Source organism: Hydractinia symbiolongicarpus, chromosome 14 (genome assembly GCF_029227915.1).
Source record: "Hydractinia symbiolongicarpus strain clone_291-10 chromosome 14, HSymV2.1, whole genome shotgun sequence".
NCBI lineage: Eukaryota > Metazoa > Cnidaria > Hydrozoa > Anthoathecata > Hydractiniidae > Hydractinia > Hydractinia symbiolongicarpus.
This window is the reverse complement of record NC_079888.1, coordinates 1,808,864-1,831,135: the sequence shown is the minus strand read 5'-3', so window position 1 is coordinate 1,831,135 and position 22,272 is coordinate 1,808,864. Positions and strand designations below refer to the sequence as shown.

At 30.9% G+C, this 22,272-nt stretch overlaps 2 long non-coding RNA genes across 2 annotated transcripts; both read left to right on the top strand.

Annotated features, from left to right (window-relative positions):
- The first annotated feature begins 1,049 nt into the window (after window positions 1-1,049).
- LOC130625925 (uncharacterized) lies at window positions 1,050-9,407 on the top strand. The gene is made up of 4 exons (XR_008981779.1): window positions 1,050-1,791; window positions 2,245-5,120; window positions 6,649-7,050; window positions 7,413-9,407. It is a non-coding gene; the product is annotated as an uncharacterized LOC130625925 (long non-coding RNA).
- A 46-nt stretch (window positions 9,408-9,453) lies between these two features.
- On the top strand, window positions 9,454-20,446 carry LOC130625988 (uncharacterized). Its single transcript, XR_008981787.1, has 11 exons — window positions 9,454-11,962; window positions 12,434-14,287; window positions 14,588-14,605; window positions 14,707-14,744; window positions 15,074-15,118; window positions 15,213-15,256; window positions 15,351-15,394; window positions 17,093-17,116; window positions 17,194-17,371; window positions 17,463-17,508; window positions 20,361-20,446. It is a non-coding gene; the product is annotated as an uncharacterized LOC130625988 (long non-coding RNA).
- Window positions 20,447-22,272: the final 1,826 nt, after the last annotated feature.

Genomic DNA, 22,272 nt, shown 5'->3' with positions numbered 1-22,272 from the left:
TGTTTTGCTAAGTTTTTATTTATTTATGTTGACACTTTGTTGGATTTTTTGGGGTCGCATTTTGCTGTTGTGCTTACAGTCTTTGCTGTTGGTGTTGCGTGTTGCTGTTTTTGCAGTTGTTTTTAGCAGAACTAATTTAGAATGGGTCGTAAAAATATAAGTACTACTTTCTATACAATAATTATTACATGTAGCAACGTTAACTCAGCTACGTTCTTATTTATTAATACAAGAGAAAATTCCTTGTAAATTTTTGGGAGAATTGTAGTTAGCAATAAAAATGCAAGTTCATTGCAGAGTCAGCCAATAAAAAAATTATTCAAGAAATTTTGCCGAAACTGTGCTTTTGGTTTTGCTAAGTTTTTATTTATTTATGTTGACACTAGGATTGTGAGGTCCGATTAATTATATGATTAATTATGAATGAAAGAAAGGACAACGTCCTGTCAAAGTACTTTTAAACCGGGTCCCTTTTCTAATATCTCCGTTTAATACACATTATATTATTAAAGGCCGTGGATGGAGAGTCAAGGAAGGAGACCCTATTAATGTGTTAGTGCCTTTTGTATTTTATTCTCTGGAGAGCGACGAATTTTTTATCGTTTTGTTGGATTTTTTGGGGTCACATTTTGCTGTTGTGCTTACAGTCTTTGCTGTTGGTGTTGCGTGTTGCTGTTTTTGCAGTTGTTTTTAGCAGAACTAATTTAGAATGGGTCGTAAAAATATAAGTACTACTTTCTATACAATAATTATTACATGTAGCAACGTTAACTCAGCTACGTTCTTATTTATTAATACAAGAGAAAATTCCTTGTAAATTTTTGGGAGAATTTTAGTTAGCAATAAAAATGCAAGTTCATTGCAGAGTCAGCCAATAAAAAAATTATTCAAGAAATTTTGCCGAAACTGTGCTTTTGTTTTGCTAAGTTTTTATTTATTTATGTTGACACTAGGATTGTGAGGTCCGATTAATTATATGATTAATTTTGAATGAAAGAAAGAACAACGTTTATTGCAACTTTGTTACTTTTTCTCTTGAGATTTTTAACCAATGAAATTCAAGGAAATGTGAGCAATGAACCACAATTTCTTCTGCACTTCTTTATTGCAAAAATAACAACACCTTTTAGAAAGGTGCTTGGTGTTAAGTAGAGCAGAGAGACCTGTTAGATGTAAATGCTCAACGTTAAGTATGATATGATCCAGACTTAATTCTATTGACAGGAAATTTAAGTTTCAGGGAAAAGAAAGGGAAAAGGATTAATTGGCCCTGAAAAGCTGAAAAATAAGTTGGTACCGATGTACATAATATTTGTGTAATATTAAATTTCTCTTTCTTTTTTAGTTTCAGTTAGTACGTCGAGAGTCGGTAAGTAATCGTATAGGATATACTAGTACTTATACACGCAGGGAAAACATGGATGATAAACTTATTTTGGCATTTTGGAAGAAAAGTAATTCCCAAGTTTCTCTTCTTTTTGAAAATGCAAAGTAAAACACTTGCCCTGCTGGTGGCAAGTAATGAAAGGTACAAAGAGAAGCATTTTTTTTATGCAAAAAAAATACAGCGGGAAATATTCTGCAGAAGGACCAGCCAATAGTTACGGAAATACATATGTTTCAACTACCATCAATTGTACTGCATCCATTGGTGTTAAAAAAACGGAAATCATTAAAGTTTGTTTGATGAAATGTTGTAAACTTGGATAGAGTTAAATGTGGTAGCATATTGTGTAAGAAGAAGAAGAAGAAATTCCAGGTTTGATACAGTCTTCACGCCAATAAAAATAAGTAAGTATAAGTGATTTGCTATTTTAAAGTTTGGGTTATATTAACATAAAGTGTTGAGCAATTGTACGACTATAATGGAAACCTTCCTTGAATGTCATTATGTTTTAGGCGTTTCATGCCAAACAATAATATTGTGTTTGATGCATAGAATGTTTAATACAAAATAATATAATATTTTTGATGAATTTAAAACGATGTCGGTTGGTTTGCTTTACAAGAAAGTGATATTTTTATAATTAAAAGTAGCTTTTATATTATTCTTTAAAATTGCTCAGAATATTTGAAATACAAGATACATACAATTGACAATCACTAAAATATAGCAGGTGGGCTTAGAGAGGATGAGAATATTCTGATTTTATTCGTCGATTTGCAAACCTAGTTTTAAAGCATCTTGTTAATCCTGTATAAAAACATTTTCTAAAGCTATATATAATTAACATTTTTCTTTAGATCCTTTAGATTGGGAAGATACGATGAACCTACCTGGTACGGTAATTTTTTACTACTGTGTAAAGAATTTAAAGTATTTGATGACGAAGAGCAACATACTTTTTATAATTCATAATAGTTTTCTCAGAGAACGAAGAAATGGAGGTAGGAAATGAGTAAAGATTATTATTTTAAACTTCTTTAACCCATTGTCAACGCAAAGATAATTGAAAAGCATGGACATAATCGATGTGTTACTTTGAGGAAAATCAGTATTTCGCAGCGTTTCCCCCTTTTCATCAATTGTAAAAAAGATTGGAAAACAACAAAACAATCCCAATAATCAATTACAATTGGTTTTAGAGAGAATCTGCTGTTGAAATGTATTTTCATCAACTCATCCTTCTTAAGAATTTTATTTTCTTAAGATTTTTATATGAGGCATATCAACATTATTAAACAGCCGCAGCATGTGCAATAAACTTTAAATTATTGTTTACCGCGTGCCGATATGTTTACTGATTTTACTAGCATATTGTCAAGAATATCATTTAACTGGATTAATGTTTCCCTTGACAATTTTGTAGTTCGGAACTTTAGAAAATGATAAAAAATTATTTTCGGTGATAAACTCTCGTTATATAACATAAAAATGAATTTAAGCAAGTTATTTAAAACAAATCCGTCAATAAAAAAAAATGTTCAAGATATTTTGCCGAAACAAATTTAACAGCAAGTCATTCGCTTTTTAGATGATAAGGAAATTTCGTACACTTACAGACAGAACTGTGATTTTGTTTATTTATGTTGACACCGGGATTGTGAGGTCCGATCAATTTTATGATTAATTTGAATGAAAGAAAGGACAACGTTTATTGCAACTTTGTTACTTTTTCTCTTGAGATTTTTAACCAATGAAATGTGAACAATTGCGCAATCCATTTTATTTAAGAAAAATATTAGAAAGAACCACAATTTTTTCTGCACTTCTTTATTGCAAAAATAACAACACCTTTTAGAAAGGTGCTTGGTGTTAAGTAGAGCAGAGAGACCTGTTAGATGTAAATGCTCAACGTCAAGTATGATATGATTCAGACTTAATTCTATTAACAGGAAAAAAAAAAGGGAAAAGGATTAATTGGCCCTGAAAAGCTGAAAAATAAGTTGGTTTTATTATAAAATTTAAAAAGAATGAAATCAGACGTCGTTAAAAGCACAAAATTTTATGAAGCAGAGAGACCTTTTATATGTAAATGCTCAACGTTAAGTATAATGAAATGTTTAAGGTAATACTTCATGTCGTGGCATATTCATAACAATCTTAATAATTATGTTATTTAACGATGTACATAATATTTATGTAATATTAAATTTCTCTTTCTTTTTTAACTTCAGTTAGTACGTCGAGAGTCGGTAAGTAATCGTATACTAGTACTTATACACGCAGGGAAAACAGCCGTCGTCTGTCTGCTTGATCACGAGAAAAAAAATCGTGTCACGGAAACACTAAACGCAATTTTTAAGGATAGGCGCACCCGCAACTCACATCGCTCACTACAGCATCTACACAGTACACGCTGCCTGTCAAAATACTTTTAAACCGGGTCTTTTTTCTAATATCTCCGTTAAACACACAATATTAATAAAGGCCGTGGATGGAGAGTCAAGGAAGGAGACCCTATTAATGTGTTAGTGCCTTTTGTATTTTATTCTCTGGAGAGCGACGAATTTTTTATCGTTTTGTTGGATTTTTTGGGGTCGCATTTTGCTGTTGTGCTTACAGTCTTTGTTGCGTGTTGCTGTTTTTGCAGTTGGTTTTAGCAAAACTAATTTAGAATGGGTCGTAAAAATATAAGTACTACTTTCTATACAGTAATTATTACATGTAGCAACGTTAACTCAGCTACGTTCTTATTTGTTAATACAAGAGAAAATTCCTTGTAAATTTTTGGGAGAATTGTAGTTAGCAATAAAAATGCAAGTTCATTGCAGAGTCCGCCAATAAAAAAATTATGCAAGAAATTTTGCCGAAACTGTGCTTTTGTTTTGCTAAGATTTTATTTATTTATGTTGACACTAGGATTGTGAGGTCCGATTAATTATATGATTAATTTTGAATGAAAGAAAGGACAACGTTTATTGAAACTTTGTTACTTTTTCTCTTGAGATTTTTAACCAATGAAATTCAAGGAAATGTGAACAATGAACCACAATTTCTTCTACACTTCTTTATTGCAAAAATAACAACACCTTTTAGAAAGGTGACTGTTAGATGTAAATGCTCAACGTTAAGTATGATATGATCCAGACTTAATTCTATTAACAGGAAATTTAAGTTTCAGGGAAAAGAAAGGGAAAAGGATTAATTGGCCCTGAAAAGCTGAAAAATAAGTTGGTAACGATGTACATAATATTTGTGTAATATTAAATTTCTCTTTCTTTTTTAGTTTCAGTTAGTACGTCGAGAGTCGGTAAGTAATCGTATAGGATATACTAGTACTTATACACGCAGGGAAAACATGGATGATAAACTTATTTTGGCATTTTGGAAGAAAAGTAATTCCCAAGTTTCTCTTCTTTTTGAAAATGAAAGTAAAACACTCGCCCTGCTGGTGGCAAGTAATGAAAGGTACAAAGAGAAGCATTTTTTTATTCAAAAAAAATACAGCGGGAAATATTCTGCAGAAGGAAGATTAACAGCCAATAGTTATGGAAATACATATGTTTCAACTACCATCAATTGTACTGCATTCATTGGTGTTAAAAAAACGGAAATCATTAAAGTTTGTTTGATGAAATGTTGTAAACTTGGATAGAGTTAAATGTGGTAGCATATTGTGTAAGAAGAAGAAGAAGAAATTCCAGGTTTGATACAGTCTTAACGCCAATAAGAATAAGTAAGTATAAGTGATTTGCTATTTTAAAGTTTGGGTTATATTAACATAAAGTGTTGAGCAATTATACGACTATAATGGAAACCTTCCTTGAATGTCATTATGTTTTAGGCGTTTCATGCCAAACAATAATATTGTGTTTGATGCATAGAATGTTTAATACAAAATAATATAATATTTTTGATGAATTTAAAACGATGTCGGTTGGTTTGCTTTACAAGAAAGTGATATTTTTATAATTAAAAGTAGCTTTGATATTATTCTTAAATTAAAATTGCTCAGAGTATTTGAAAAACAAGATACATACAATTGACAATCACTAAAATATAGCAGGTGGGCTTAGAGAGGATGAGAATATTCTGATTTTCTTCGTCGATTTGCAAACCTAGGTTTAAAGCATAAGGAAAATCTGTATTTCGCAGCGTTTTCCCCTTTTCATCAATTGTAAAAAAGATTGGAAAACAACAAAACAATCCCAATAATCAATTACAATTGGTTTTAGAGAGAATCTGCTGTTGAAATGTATTTTCATCAACACATCCTTCTTAAGAATTTTATTTTCTTAAGATTTTTATATGAGACATATCAACATTATTAAACAGCCGTAACATGTGCAATAAACTTTAAATTATTGTTTACCGCGTTCCGCCATGTTTACTGATTTTACTAGCATATTGACAAGAATATCATTTAACTGGATTAATGTTTCCCTTGACAATTTTGTAGTTCGGAACTTTAGAAAATGATAAAAAAATTATTTTCGGTGATAAACTCTCGTTATATAACATAAAAATGAATTTAAGCAAGTTATTTAAAACAAATCCGTCAATAAAAAAAAATATTCAAGATATTTTGCCGAAACAAATTTAACAGCAAGTCATTTGCTTTTTAGATGATAAGGAAATTTCGTACACTTACAGACAGAACTGTGATTTTGTTTATTTATGTTGACACCGGGATTGTGAGGTCCGATCAATTTTATGATTAATTTGAATGAAAAAAAGGACAACGTGTATTGCAACTTTGTTAATTTTTCTCTTGAGATTTTTAACCAATGAAATGTGAACAATTGCGCAATCCATTTTATTTAAGAAAAATATTAGAAAGAATCACAATTTTTCTGCACTTCTTTATTGCAAAAATAACAACACCTTTTAGAAAGGTGCTTGGTGTTAAGTAGAGCAGAGAGACCTGTTAGATGTAAATGCTCAACGTTAAGTATGATAAAATCCAGACTTAGGAAATTTAAGTTTCAGGGAAAAGAAAGGGAAAAGGATTAATTGGCCCTGAAAAGCTGAAAAATAAGTTGGTTTTATTATAAAATTTAAAAAGAATGAAATCAGACGTCGTTAAAAGCACAAAATTTTATGAAGCAGAGAGACCTTTTATATGTAAATGCTCAACGTTAAGTATGATGAAATGTTTAAGGTAATACTTCATGTCGTGGCATATTCATAACAATCTTAATAATTATGTTATTTAACGATGTACATATTATTTATGTAATATTAAATTTCTCTTTCTTTTTTAGTTTCAGTTAGTACCTCGAGAGTCAGTAAGTAATCGTATAGGATATAGGGAAAACATGGATGATAAACTAATTTTGGCATTTTGGAAGACAAGTAATTCCCAAGTTTTTCTTCTTTTTGAAAATGCAAAGTAAAACACTCGCCCAGCTGGTGGCAAGTAATGAAAGGTACAAACAGAAGCATTTTTTTTATTCAAAAAAATACAGCGGGAAATATTCTGCAGAAGGAAGATTAACAGCCAATAGTTATGGAAATACATATGTTTCAACTACCATCAATTGTACTGCATTCATTGGTGTTAAAAAAAACGGAAATCATTAAAGTTTGTTTAACGAAATGTTGTAAACTTGGATAGAGTTAAATGTGGTAGCATATTGTGTAAGAAGAAGAAGTAGAAATTCCAGGTTTGATACAGTCTTCACGCCAATAAGAATAAATAAGTATAAGTGATTTGCTATTTTAAAGTTTGGGTATAATATAATATTTTTGATGAACTTAAAACGATGCAGGTTGGTTTGCTTTACAAGAAAGGGATATTTTTATAATTAAAAGTAGCTTTTATATTATACCTAAAATAAAATTGCTCAGAATATTTGAAATACAAATTACATACAATTGACAATCACTAAAATATAGCAGGTGGGGTTAGAGAGGATGAGAATATTCTGATTTTATTCGTCGATTTGCAAACCTAGTTCTAAAGCATCTTGTTAATCCTGTATAAAAACATTTTCTAAAGCTATATATAATTAAAATTTTTCTTTAGATCCTTTAGATTGGGAAGATACGATGAACCTACCTGGTACGGTAATTTTTTACTACTGTGTAAAGAATTTAAAGTATTTGATGACGAAGAGCAACATACTTTTTATAATTCATAATAGTTTTCTCAGAGAACGAAGAAATGGAGGTAGGAAGTGAGTAAAGATTATTATTTTAAACTTCTTTAACCCATTGTCAACGCAAAGATAATTGAAAAGCATGGACATAATCGATGTGTTACTTTGAGGAAAATCAGTATTTCGCAGCGTTTCCCTCTTTTCATCAATTGTAAAAAAGATTGGAAAACAACAAAACAATCCCAATAATCAATTACAATTGGTTTTAGAGAGAATCTGCTGTTGAAATGTATTTTCATCAACACATCCTTCTTAAGAATTTTATTTTCTTAAGATTTTTATATGAGGCATATCAACATTATTAAACAGCCGCAGCATGTGCAATAAACTTTAAATTATTGTTTACCGCGTTCCGCCATGTTTACTGATTTTACTAGCATATTGACAAGAATATCATTTAACTGGATTAATGTTTCCCTTGACAATTTTGTAGTTCGGTACTTTAGAAAATGATAAAAAATTATTTTCGGTGATAAACTCTCGTTATATAACATAAAAATGAATTTAAGCAAGTTATTTAAAACAAATCCGTCAATAAAAAAAAATATTCAAGATATTTTGCCGAAACAAATTTAACAGCAAGTCATTCGCTTTTTAGATGATAAGGAAATTTCGTACACTTACAGACAGAACTGTGATTTTGTTTATTTATGTTGACACCGGGATTGTGAGGTCCGATCAATTTTATGATTAATTTGAATGAAAGAAAGGACAACGTTTATTGCAACTTTGTTACTTTTTCTCTTGAGATTTTTAACCAATGAAATGTGAACAATTGCACAATACATTTTATTTAAGAAAATTATTAGAAAGAACCACAATTTTTTCTGCACTTCTTTATTGCAAAAATAACAACACCTTTTAGAAAGGTGCTTGGTGTTAAGTAGAGCAGAGAGACCTGTTAGATGTAAATGCTCAACGTCAAGTATGATATGATCCAGACTTAATTCTATTAACAGGGAAAAGAAAGGGAAAAGGATTAATTGGCCCTGAAAAGCTGAAAAATAAGTTGGTTTTATTATAAAATTTAAAAAGAATGAAATCAGACGTCGTTAAAAGCACAAAATTTTATGAAGCAGAGAGACCTTTTATATGTAAATGCTCAACGTATCTTAATAATTATGTTATTTAACGATGTACATAATATTTATGTAATATTAAATTTCTCTTTCTTTTTTAGTTTCAGTTAGTACGTCGAGAGTCGGTAAGTAATCGTATACTAGTACTTATACACGCAGGGAAAACAGCCGTCGTCTGTCTGCTTGTTCACTAAAAAAAAATCGTGTCACGGAAACACTAAACGCAATTTTTAAGGATAGGCGCACCCGCAACTCACATCGCTCACTACAGCATCTAAACAGTACACGCTGCCTGTCAAAGTACTTTTAAACCGGGTCCCTTTTCTAATATCTCCGTTTAATACACATTATATTAATAAAGGCCGTGGATGGAGAGTCAAGGAAGGAGACCCTATTAATGTGTTAGTGCCTTTTGCATTTTATTCTCTGGAGAGCGACGAATTTTTTATCGTTTTGTTGGATTTTTTGGGGTCGCATTTTGCTGTTGTGCTTACAGTTTTTGCTGTTGGTGTTGCTGTTTTTGCAGTTGTTTTTAGCAGAACTAATTTAGAATGGGTCGTAAAAATATAAGTACTACTTTCTATACAATAATTATTACATGTAGCAACGTTAACTCAGCTACGTTCTTATTTATTAATACAAGAGAAAATTCCTTGTATAATTTTGGGAGAATTGTGGTTAGCAATAAAAATGCAAGTTCATTGCAGAGTCAGCCAATAAAAAAATTATTCAAGAAATTTTGCCGAAACTGTGCTTTTGTTTTGCTAAGTTTTATTTATTTATGTTGACACTAGGATTGTGAGGTCCGATTAATTATATGATTAATTTTGAATGAAAGAAAGGACAACGTCCTGTCAAAGTACTTTTAAACCGGGTCCCTTTTCTAATATCTCCGTTTAATACACATTATATTAATAAAGGTTGTGGATGGAGAGTCAAGGATGGAGACCCTATTAATGTGTTAGTGCCTTTTGTATTTTATTCTCTGGAGAGCGACGAATTTTTTATCGTTTTGTTGGATTTTTTGGGGTCACATTTTGCTGTTGTGCTTACAGTCTTTGCTGTTGGTGTTGCGTGTTGCTGTTTTTGCAGTTGTTTTTAGCAGAACTAATTTAGAATGGGTCGTAAAAATATAAGTACTACTTTCTATACAATAATTATTACATGTAGCAACGTTAACTCAGCTACGTTCTTATTTATTAATACAAGAGAAAATTCCTTGTAAATTTTTGGGAGAATTGCAGTTAGCAATAAAAATGCAAGTTCATTGCAGAGTCAGCCAATAAAAAAATTATTCAAGAAATTTTGCCGAAACTGTGCTTTTGTTTTGCTAAGTTTTTATTTATTTATGTTGACACTAGGATTGTGAGGTCCGATTAATTATATAATTAATTTTGAATGAAAGAAAGGACAACGTCCTGTCAAAGTACTTTTAAACCGGGTCCCTTTTCTAATATCTCCGTTTAATACACATTATATTAATAAAGGCCGTGGATGGAGAGTCAAGGAAGGAGACCCTATTAATGTGTTAGTGCCTTTTGTATTTTATTCTCTGGAGAGCGACGAATTTTTTATCGTTTTGTTGGATTTTTTGGGGTCGCATTTTGCTGTTGTGCTTACAGTCTTTGCTGTTGGTGTTGCGTGTTGCTGTTTTTGCAGTTGTTTTTAGCAGAACTAATTTAGAATGGGTCGTAAAAATATAAGTACTACTTTCTATACAATAATTATTGCATGTAGCAACGTTAACTCAGCTACGTTCTTATTTGTTAATACAAGAGAAAATTCCTTGTATAATTTTGGGAGATTTGTAGTTAGCAATAAAAATGCAAGTTCATTGCAGAGTCAGCCAATAAAAAAATTATTCAAGAAATTTTGCCGAAACTGTGCTTTTGTTTTGCTAAGATTTTATTTATTTATGTTGACACTAGGATTGTGAGGTCCGATTAATTATATGATTAATTTTGAATGGAAGAAAGGACAACGTCCTGTCAAAGTACTTTTAAACCGGGTCCCTTTTCTAATATCTCCGTTTAAATCACATTATATTAATAAAGGCTGTGGATGGAGAGTCAAGGATGGAGACCCTATTAATGTGTTAGTGCCTTTTGTATTTTATTCTCTAGAGAGCGACGAATTTTTATCGTTTTGATGGATTTTTTGGGGTCACATTTTGCTGTTGTGCTTACAGTCTTTGCTGTTGGTGTTGCGTGTTGCTGTTTTTGCAGTTGTTTTTAGCAGAACTAATTTAGAATGGGTCGTAAAAATATAAGTACTACTTTCTATACAATAATTATTACATGTAGCAACGTTAACTCAGCTACGTTCTTATTTGTTAATACAAGAGAAAATTCCTTGTAAATTTTTGGGAGAATTGTAGTTAGCAATAAAAATGCAAGTTCATTGCAGAGTCCGCCAATAAAAAAATTATTCAAGAAATTTTGCCGAAACTGTGCTTTTGTTTTGCTAAGATTTTATTTATTTATGTTGTCACTAGGATTGTGAGGTCCGATTAATTATATGATTAATTTTGAATGAAAGAAGGGACAACGTTTATTGAAACTTTGTTACTTTTTTTCTTGAGATTTTTAACCAATGAAATTCAAGGAAATGTGAACAATGAACCACAATTTCTTCTACACTTCTTTATTGCAAAAATAACAACACCTTTTAGAAAGGTACTTGGTGTTAAGTAGAGCAGAGAGACCTGTTAGATGTAAATGCTCAACGTTAAGTATGATATGATCCAGACTTAATTCTATTAACAGGAAATTTAAGTTTCAGGGAAAAGAAAGGGAAAAGGATTAATTGGCCCTGAAAAGCTGAAAAGTAAGTTGGTAACGATGTACATAATATTTGTGTAATATTAAATTTCTCTTTCTTTTTTAGTTTCAGTTAGTACGTCGAGAGTCGGTAAGTAATCGTATAGGATATACTAGTACTTATACACGCAGGGAAAACATGGATGATAAACTTATTTTGGCATTTTGGAAGAAAAGTAATTCCCAAGTTTCTCTTCTTTTTGAAAATGCAAAGTAAAACACTCGCCCTGCTGGTGGCAAGTAATGAAAGGTACAAAGAGAAGCATTTTTTTTATTCAAAAAAAATACAGCGGGAAATATTCTGCAGAAGGAAGATTAACAGCCAATAGTTATGGAAATACATATGTTTCAACTACCATCAATTGTACTGCATTCATTGGTGTTAAAAAAACGGAAATCATTAAAGTTTGTTTGATGAAATGTTGTAAACTTGGATAGAGTTAAATGTGGTAGCATATTGTGTAAGAAGAAGAAGAAGAAATTCCAGGTTTGATACAGTCTTCACGCCAATAAGAATAAGTAAGTATAAGTGATTTGCTATTTTAAAGTTTGGGTTATATTAACATAAAGTGTTGAGCAATTGTACGACTATAATGGAACGACTATAATGGAAACCTTTCTTGAATGTCATTATGTTTTAGGCGTTTCATGCCAAACAATAATATTGTGTTTCATGCATAGAATGTTTAATACAAAATAATAAAATATTTTTGATGAATTTAAAACGATGTTGGTTGGTTTGTTTTACAAGAAAGTAATATTTTTATAATTAAAAGTAGCTTTTATATTATTCCTATATTAAAATTGCTCAGAATATTTGAAATACAAATTACATACAATTGACAATCACTAAAATATAGCAGGTGGGCTTAGAGAGGATGAGAATATTCTGAATTTATTCGTCGATTTGCAAACCTAGTTTTAAAGCATCTTGTTAATCCTGTATAAAAACATTTTTTAAAGCTATATATCATTAACATTTCTCTTTAGATCCTGTAGATTGGGAAGATACGATGAATCTACCTGGTACGGTAACTTTTTACTACTGTGTAAAGAATTTTAGTTTTCTCAGAGAACGAAGAAATGGAGGTAGGAAGTGAGTAAAGACTATTATTTCAAACTTCTTTAACCCATTGTCAACGCAAAGATAATTGAAAAGCATGGACATAATCGATGTGTTACTTTGAGGAAAATCAGTATTTTGCAGCGTTTCCCCCTTTTCATCAATTGTAAAAAAAATTGGAAAACAACAAAACAATCCCAATAATCAATTACAATTGGTTTTAGAGAGAATCTGCTGTTGAAATGTATTTTCATCAACACATCCTTCTTAAGAATTTTATTTTCTTAAGATTTTTATATGAGGCATATCAACATTATTAAACAGCCACAGCATGTGCAATGAACTTCATATTATTGTTTACCGCGTTCCGCCATGTTTAATGATTTTACAAGCATATTGACAGAATATCATTTAACTGCAATAAAGTTTCCCTTTACAATTTTCTAGTTCGGAACTTTAGAAAATGATAAAATAATTATTTTCAGTGATTTCAGTGATCTCTTAATGTAACAATAAAAATGAATGCAAGCAAGTTCATCAAAGCAAAGTCCGTCAATAAAAAAAATATTCAAGATTTTTTGCCGAAACAAATTTAATGGCAAGTGATTCGCTTTTTAGATAATAAGGAAACTCTGTACACTTACAGACAGTTAATAAAATTCGTACACTTGCAGACAGTTCATAAATTTCGGTCTACACCCAAAATATATTATTGTTTTGTTGGTTAACTCTGTGTGAACTGTGCTTTTGTTGTGCTAAGTTTTTGTTTATTTATGTCGACACAAGGATTGTGAGGTGCAATTAATTTTATGATTAATTTTGAATGAAAGAAATTGCTATTTTTTTACTTGTTCTCCATTTCGGCACAGTCTTTCTTTCGCACACCTTTTTAAAGGTAGGTTTCAATACGACTGCATTTTCCGCTTCGAGCATACGTAATGAAGTAGAATGGCCGCTGACTCGACGTAAAAAGATGCTCCCGAGCTGTTCTCAAAAAGTTTAACTCACTCGACTTTTTCAGCGCGTATTTCTTCTCTTCAGCTTTTTAACCAATGAAATTCAAGGAAATGTGAACAATTGCGCAATCCATTTTATTTAAGAAAAATGTAGGAAAAAACCAATTTTTCTCTACTTTTTTATTCCCAAAATAACAACACCTTGTGTTAAGTAGAGCAGAGAGACCTGTTGTATGTAAATGCTCAACGTTAAGTATGATGAAATGTTTAAGGTAATAGTTCATGTCGTGGCATATTCATAACAATCTCAATAATTATGTTATTTAACGATTTACATAATATTTGTGTAATATTAAATTTCTTTCTTTTTTAGTTTCAGTTAGTACGTCGAGAGTCGGTACGTAATCGTATAGGATATACTAGTACTTATACACGCAGGGAAAACATGGATGATAAACTTATTTTGGCATTTTGGAAGAGAAGTAATTCCCAAGTTACTCTTCTTTTTGAAAATGCAAAGTAAAACACTCGCCCTGCTGGTGGCAAGTAATGAAAGGTACAAAGAGAAGCATTTTTTTTATTCAAAAAAATACAGCGGGAAATATTCTGCAGAAGGAAGATTAACAGCCAATAGTTATGGAAATACATATGTTTCAACTACCATCAATTGTACTGCATTCATTGGTGTTAAAAAAAACGGAAATCATTAAAGTTTGTTTAATGAAATGTTGTAAACTTCGATAGAGTTAAATGTGGTAGCATATTGTGTAAGAAGAAGAAGAAGAAATTCCAGGTTTGATACAGTCTTCACGCCAATAAGAATAAGTAAGTATAAGTGGTTTGCTATTTTAAAGTTTGGCTTTTATTAACATAAAGTGTTGAGCAAATGTACGACTATAATGGAAACCTTCCTTGAATGTCATTATGTTTTAGGCGCTTCATGCCAAACAATAATATTGTGTTTGATGCATAGAATGTTTAATACAAAATAATAATATTTTTGATGAATTTAAAACGATGTCGGTTGGCTACAGAAAATATTTTCTTTTCTAATCCCATTTTTTATGCTATAAGAATTATATTTATTTAAATTTTAGTTGTTTTAAATTTCTTTTTAATTTTTAGGGAAAAGAAAAGGGAAAGGTAAGCGGTGATCCTTTTTTTTTTTTCTGTCTCAGTATTATTTGGTGCTATATATACGAAAGTATACGAAAATATACGAATCTTTCATAAACCCTTTTTAGTGTAAATTTAGAGGTAGTTGGCCCTGCCCACCTGAAAAGTAAGTTGTTTTTTTATTAAATTTAAAAAGATTGAAATTTTAAATATGGAGGCAATCAAACGTGCTTAAAAACACAACATAATAATAATAATAATGATACAATAAAATAGAAAAAGGCTAACATTTTGTGTAATTACTAGTTTTTCCGATTCTCTTTTTGTTATTTGCTTGTTAATGCTTTATATAATTATCTAATATAGACAGCTGCATGTTAAATGAAAGGTACCATACCTGTCAGAGCCCTATAATTAAGTCATTTTATCAACACTTTTTTAAAAGACACGTTACACTACAGTTAGTTATTTACACATTATTTCACAACTTTTTAGTTGCAAAAAAAGATCAATGGTCTGATGACGACTTGGACAATGATGGTAAGTAATATATATTGTATCAACTTGAAGAATAGACGCTAGATATAAACAACTTTACAGTTAGTTATTTACGCATTATTTCACAACTTTTTAGTTGCAAGAAAGACCAATCGTCTGATGATGATTTAGAAAATGATGGTAAGTAATATATATTGTATCAACTTGAAGAATAGACGCTAGATATAAACAACTTTACAGTTAGTTATTTACGCATTATTTCACAACTTTTTAGTTGCAAGAAAGACCAATCGTCTGATGATGATTTAGAAAATGATGGTAAGTAATATATATTGTATCAACTTGAAGAATAGACGCTAGATATAAACAACTTGTAATTACCAAACTTCAATAAAACCAAAATGAACATGAAAAAAGAACATAGACGATGAAAGCAATCAAAAAACATACGAACGTCTTGTGAAAACGTATTACGTTATGTTATGTTGTCCGTTATGTTTTTATCTTCTGTTCCTTGAGAGAAGAAAATTTAAACGTCGTGTTCGATTTCCAATTTCGATTTGCACATTTCACATCAGCACCAGTACGCAAAACCAACAAACATACAATTAATTTTCAAAAAGACGCAAGTAGGAAAAATATTTTCAAATACGCTTATTGTCTTATGTTGCAAGCAAAATTTGTTGATCAAGAACAATATTAGTTATACCTTACGCTGATTTTATGATATTTTTTCATCGAAATTTTGAGAATCTGAATAATTCTCTTGGTATACTTCGCGTAGCAAACCTGCTCCACCATTTCGCATCGCTCGCTAAGCTCAATTGCTTTGCAATAAAGTGAACAGCTGACTACCTTTGGAATAATGTTTCCTGGCCAAAATATTTACGCTCGCTCAAATGGCCAATGGGCTTCGCTTGCGGTTAGCTCGCTTAGATCTGGAAAAAGATTTTACTGAAATGCTTCGATCAAAATAGACAAAAAAACCTTTTGTTCCTATTCATTCACAAGAATTGAGCGAGCTTCTCAGATATTTCCACATTCAACATGGGATGTGCGGCAGAACAACATTCGCGAAATGTGATTAAAATATTGTTTTTTCCTTTACGTACCAGAAAGCACAACGTGGAGAAAAGAATTAAATTCGTCATAAATTATATTATACGACTTTTCAAATACTTATACGTGAACTAGCCACACGTCTAATTTTTTAATTTTTTAGATTTTTGGATAAAGGAGAAAAATGGTACGAAATATAATTTTTTTGTATATGTGTTATATTAAATCGGTTCAAAAAATTTTCCAGTCAAAATTTCTAGTTTTCATTCGGTGGTCACACGGGTTGTAAGCACTGACCGCTAAGCTACGTAGCATTTTACCAGAATTTCCATGGTGTTTTCATGATTTTTATAATTTTGTTGTTTTATCTTAAGACCATATTAAGGCTGTTTTTGGTGGTATTATACACATTTTTTTAAAAATTCTTGATTGCTTCTTTAGAATTTGGACTAAGAAGATTCACTAATTATGCATGATGTCATGAGTTTGGTCTGCGAGGGTGTTATATATAACATTTTGACAAGCCATATAGAGTTAAAAATCTTTTCACTTCAACGCGTTTTGAATATTTTACATAAATTTCAATATTTAGTTACTATAATTATGCGTAATGCTGGTTTATGACGTCATAATTTCGCACAATTAGCGCAGCTTGAAACACAATTATCTCGAGAACTGATAAAGATTTTACAAAAAATTAATCTAATTCGAAAAAAGTGTATTCTGGTCACCTGCTTCCCAAGATTGTCCACTGCTAGGTAGTTCATATGATATCTCATGCTCAGTGATAGATAAAATGTCAGCATTTGATACTTAAACCTCAAATTACCTTACGTTAAGTTGTAAATTTTACGCAAAACCTACCTTCTAAAATTGGAGATATTAAACCACTTACTTATACATCTATATGTTTATGATTTCTTCTTCTTATCAGCTTATATAAATTTATGTTTCTAGTTGAAGAGCATTACACGGATATGGGTATGCTTCTGTTTTAATTTAATCCACTTTAATATATATGTATATCTATTTACTACATTACGTATTCCTCCTTCTAGATGGGGCGACAAGCTGCCGGTGTCTAACATTATGAGATGAAAAAGTTCTGAGACTGCGTCCGTTTCCAGATGCGTCTGTGTCCATCCGTACCCCTTAGTAAGATATATGAAAATGTCTGAGTCTCTCGTTAAAACGCAAATTGACATGGAGTGTCTCTCGTGGAAACAATACTTTGACGTAAATAACCTTTTGTTATCGTACTGTTGCTGCACTCAAATAATAAAATTTCTTCTGTGAATTTTAATAAATTTATATAAAATCTTTTTAGAAAACACAAAGTGATTTTTATAGAATCACCAACATTAGTTTAAGTGGTAAGTAAAAATTATTTAGATGTATACACTTTCGGCGTAGTTTGTATATTGATTGATTGTATATTGATGCTTACAAGAAGCAATTACGTTGGTTGGTAAACAATTACAGTATTCTCTCGTATCTTTTTTCTCAAAAAACCTTTTAAAAACTGAACTTTTGATGAATTCTTCAAGTTATTTTCTAAGTAATTATATAAATGAATTGTGTGAGTTTGAAGCTTTCCTCCCCGTAAAAAATCAAGTTGATTTTATATGAAAGACCTTAAAAAGTTGCCGATAAATTTGTAAATATTATTTTTAAATTTCTTAATTGGTTCTTTTCACCAATCATGCATGACGTTTTTCGCGTAGAATATTAAGACATTTTTATTTAAAACACTTTGATTTATTCGAAAAAACAAAACACTTCAATGTGGTCAAAATTCAATTGGTTTAAAACGTTCGTAATAGAAATTATGCGTGACGTCAAAATAATTAAAAGTCGCGTAGGCTTCATTAAAAAATAGACAGACCATGTTTCTTAATTTCATTTTAATAGCTAAACAAGTGCGTCAGTTTCCAACTTTCCCATAGTATACTATTTCTTCATTAAACATCGGTTAATCTCTTGTTCTATATACAAAAATAACGAAGAAATTTGTTGAGACATGACACGAATTTGCAGTGTGTTGGTCTTTCCACGGGAATGGTGAAAAAGGTCAAGGTAAACAAAGCTCGAGATGGTGGATAGTCGAGATAAGAAACGTCAATCGTGAGAAATGTCGAGATAAGGAAAGTTTGTCAATGTCATGCACACATTAGAAAAATTATTTAAATTAATTATTACTATTCTCATACTATATGTATTTAATCAATTAAAAAAATTCAAAATACTACTTTCCTTTGCTTTCTTTCCTTATTTAAAAAGTATTCTAAACGCTGTAATGAAGAGTGCATGTCGTTGCCGTTGCCGCTAAAAGGGAAGAAGTTCTTAATGTTTCTATGGCGGCATCAACCATGATTTTCAATGGCTTTACAATGGGTTAATCATACACTTTAATTTTGTCATCTTTATTCTGACCCTCTTTGTCATCTACGTGTATTACAGATTAAATAATTTCTTCATCTGTGAACAGGTTATCTGTTGCGATAACCTGAAATTCAATGTGAACAAATTCCTCTGCTGTTAACTCTTTATGTAACAAGTTAGGATCCTTTTCTTGTAACTCGGGTAGGTTTTTTTCAAATTTTGATTTTGAGAAAGTTTGAGAAATTCGCACGTTCGAATGTTTGGTTTACAGAGAATGTCGAGATAACGTAATAAAATGTACTTAAGGGACCGTAAGAATAGGCCGAGATAAAGAAAGTTCAAGAGAACGAGCAGTTGAGATAACGAGCGCCGACGTTACGAATTCCAGGTGCATTTGCCAAGGGTAAGATTTCTCTTTATTACATAATTCACTTGTTTCGGCAACCAATAGATAGTATTTGGATATTCAATTGTTACCGAACGTGTTTTTGCTGGCTTTATACTTATTTCACACAGACATTCATGTAATATGTTTTTAGGATACTTGAGTGCGCATTTTCGAAGAAAAAAACTAATAGCACTTGAAAAAGAAAATAGCTGTATTTTAAAAAAGTTTTGACCAAAGCAATATTTTTTTTGGTTTTAAATAAAACTACAATGAAGAGAATGGAAGAAGTATGTTGTTTTTGTGACAAAAGTACATATTTTCCATGTGTGGGAAGACATTAGTGTCACGTACCACCTTATTTACATTTTATTTTTAAAATGGTAGCAAACACGACTTTAGATTCTACGCGATAAAAATTAGCCCCGTGTGGGTGTTGTATTTAATAGTTTTGATAGGGCAAAAAATTTTACATAAATTTTATTAATGCTTATAACAGAAAACACACGTTTTAAGACGAAGGTTTCTTAAAAACAGTAAGAAGATTCCTACATAACTTTCAAAGGTCTTTCATATGAGTTTAACTTGATTTTTGCGGGAGGTAGTTTTTTACAGATAATACCCGTGCATACTACAGCAAAATATCTTTCAATACTACATTAATTTTTTAAGGTTTATTTATTATAGTTTAATTCATATTCTGCTATGCAGTTTTTTTTGAAACATTAAAATTTTCTGGAAACACCTATTTTACATTTAAACTTTACTTTTGTGTTTAGTTGTAGGTAGCTAGATATCAAATTTGCAATACTGCAACTGCATAATTAGCTACGAAAGCACGTGCTCTCCACTATTATAAACAAAAAGAAGATTAAATCTAGAATTGAAACTTATCATTTCGGTTAAAATAAACATTGACCTTCACCAATTTGTTTTCGGCCATTGGCCGACCCCGTTTTATCAGTATTTTTTCATAAGAGCAGTGGAGTATATTCTACCAGCTTTCCGAATATTTCCAAACTTTTTGTATGAAATGTTTTAAAACATATATATTTAGTATATTTTCGATACAAATTTTACTCGACAGCGACGTGTTAGAGCCAAATTTCCACAGAATAAAATAAGCCTACTAAAGAAAAATTTAAATTTTAAAGTCTTGTCTTTTATGGTGTTATTTTTTTTACTTAGTGTGTTTATCTTTTTCATTGCCGTCTTGTCGCCGATATATTTCGGTTAACTGAACTTTACTACATTGGTAAACATTACTGGAATAAATTTTTTCGAGACCTAATTTTTAGGTAAAATTCTTAGTAAAAAAAATTCGCAAAAAATAATTTTCGCAAAGTTTATATATATTTCGCAAAAATTAATTTCAACAAAAATTCATTTCCTGAAGGTATTATAGAAATATTTTGTACCTATATCTTTATTCTTATATACACCTATATCTTTATTTAGATTCCGAAAATTAAAGACCTTCATTTTTATGTAAATAAATATATTTTAATCCAAAAATGTATTAAGTCTCTTTACTCTTGTCACCCCAACAAAGGGAAAAGCGTGACTTAGTAATATTACCGACTTTTATACAACGCAGTCTGGGCACTAGTAAGGCGCTTGTAGCAACAAATTTAGCCTGTTTTATTGTTTGACTCGATAGCCCTGTCACTTTCTCACAAAGAATTTTTTGTGTCATACGGAAAAAAGGCAGAATGTCTAACGCTCTGTTGTTTCTTTTCTAATTCTTTGTATTTTATAATAATAACGTTTAACTTTTAAATAACGTTTTGATATAGTGCTGATAGTCATCTCTGTGGTATATTAACTTTATTAAAACGTTTTAAGTAAGAAGAACCTACAGTTATTAACTTATACAAAGTTCAAAGTTGGATGATGGTAAAAAGGGTATTTTTAGCGGGTGTGGCTGCAGAGACAGTGAGCATGGACTAAAGGAATCAAGATATAGATAATCATCAAAGACCATTGTCAAATTTCGACGCAGGTTATTAAAAGTGACACAACTGCATTGTAGCTAGCTTATACTTTAACTTCACCGACTGCATAACCTCGTGGTTTAGCATCAAATGTTCCTATAGCTGCTATAGTTTTGTAGTTTTAATGCAGACGAAGACGTGAATAAAAAGACATGATTCATCATATTCGTATGATTCATCTTCAATATCATTTAAATTTTGAAAGCTTTTTAAATTTTAAATTTAACTCTTTCTGGCTGCCTTTTTTTACGAGGAAAGTTTTGTGGACGCAGGAATTTTGTGGAAAAAGTATTTTAAACAGAAAGAAGTTTTCATAATTTTTTTAGATTTTTTTCTTTAGTAGACAAGTTCACAACAAATTTTAAGAGTTACTCATTTTGCTGAAATAAATAAATTCTTGCGAATAAGTATAAAGAGAACAATTTCTTATATTCATGTAATTTTCCTATGATTTCATTCCTAATAATAGTTTACTAACCAATTTGTATAAACAATATTAAATTTCGGCTAATCTGGCAATGTTAGGGTTTTTTGGCGAGAATTACTTTTTCTATGTCTGGTTTAGATAATCGATTTTTCATTTGCTTAGCAGCTAACATAATGATATAATAAAAGTAGTTACAATGATGTTTTTCCTGTCCCTGTGTACTGACTGTGACTGGCCAGACTAACTAAAGCTAACTGGCCTAAACTACACCTACATTTCTTCAGCTACCTAGTTAGCTAGCTAGCTAGCTGCACTTGCTTACTTATGAAATATAATAGTAAAAACTATTATGCGCAATTCTTGTTAAAGATAACAGCAAAATTTAGCCATGTTGTGCCAACAATAACATTTCTTTCTGGTTTAACATGTTGGACACATGACTTTTATTAGCTTTGCTAATCTTACAACGGAATCAACAGATTTTAAGTCAAGAACCAGAAACCATTAACGAACCACAATAGTGTTTTTGGAAGACGAAAAATACAAATCAAATGGACCGTCTCTCATTTTAACATACTTGATATTAAGTTAGTACATACAGGAACAAGAAGAACAGCAAACATGGATTTTTACTTACAGCTTGGCAAATTTAGCAAAAATCCTCTAATCAATATTAACCTTATTCATTTCATTTAGTAAATACATGAGAACACAAAACAACAGGGATTTTTTATATTGAAGAAGAACTACTTTGTTCATCACTAACATAATGCCAAGCAGCGAGCGGGATTCGATCCGCGGTCCCCAGAACTGGGATCCGCAGACGAACCCAGGGATTTTTTACTTTAATTATTTCTAAAAGTAGTACTGTTTTTTTTGGTTGATATAAATGGACATATTTTTCCTGTTAAGAGGGCGCGATTTCCGTTAGTAAACAATTTCAAGGAGA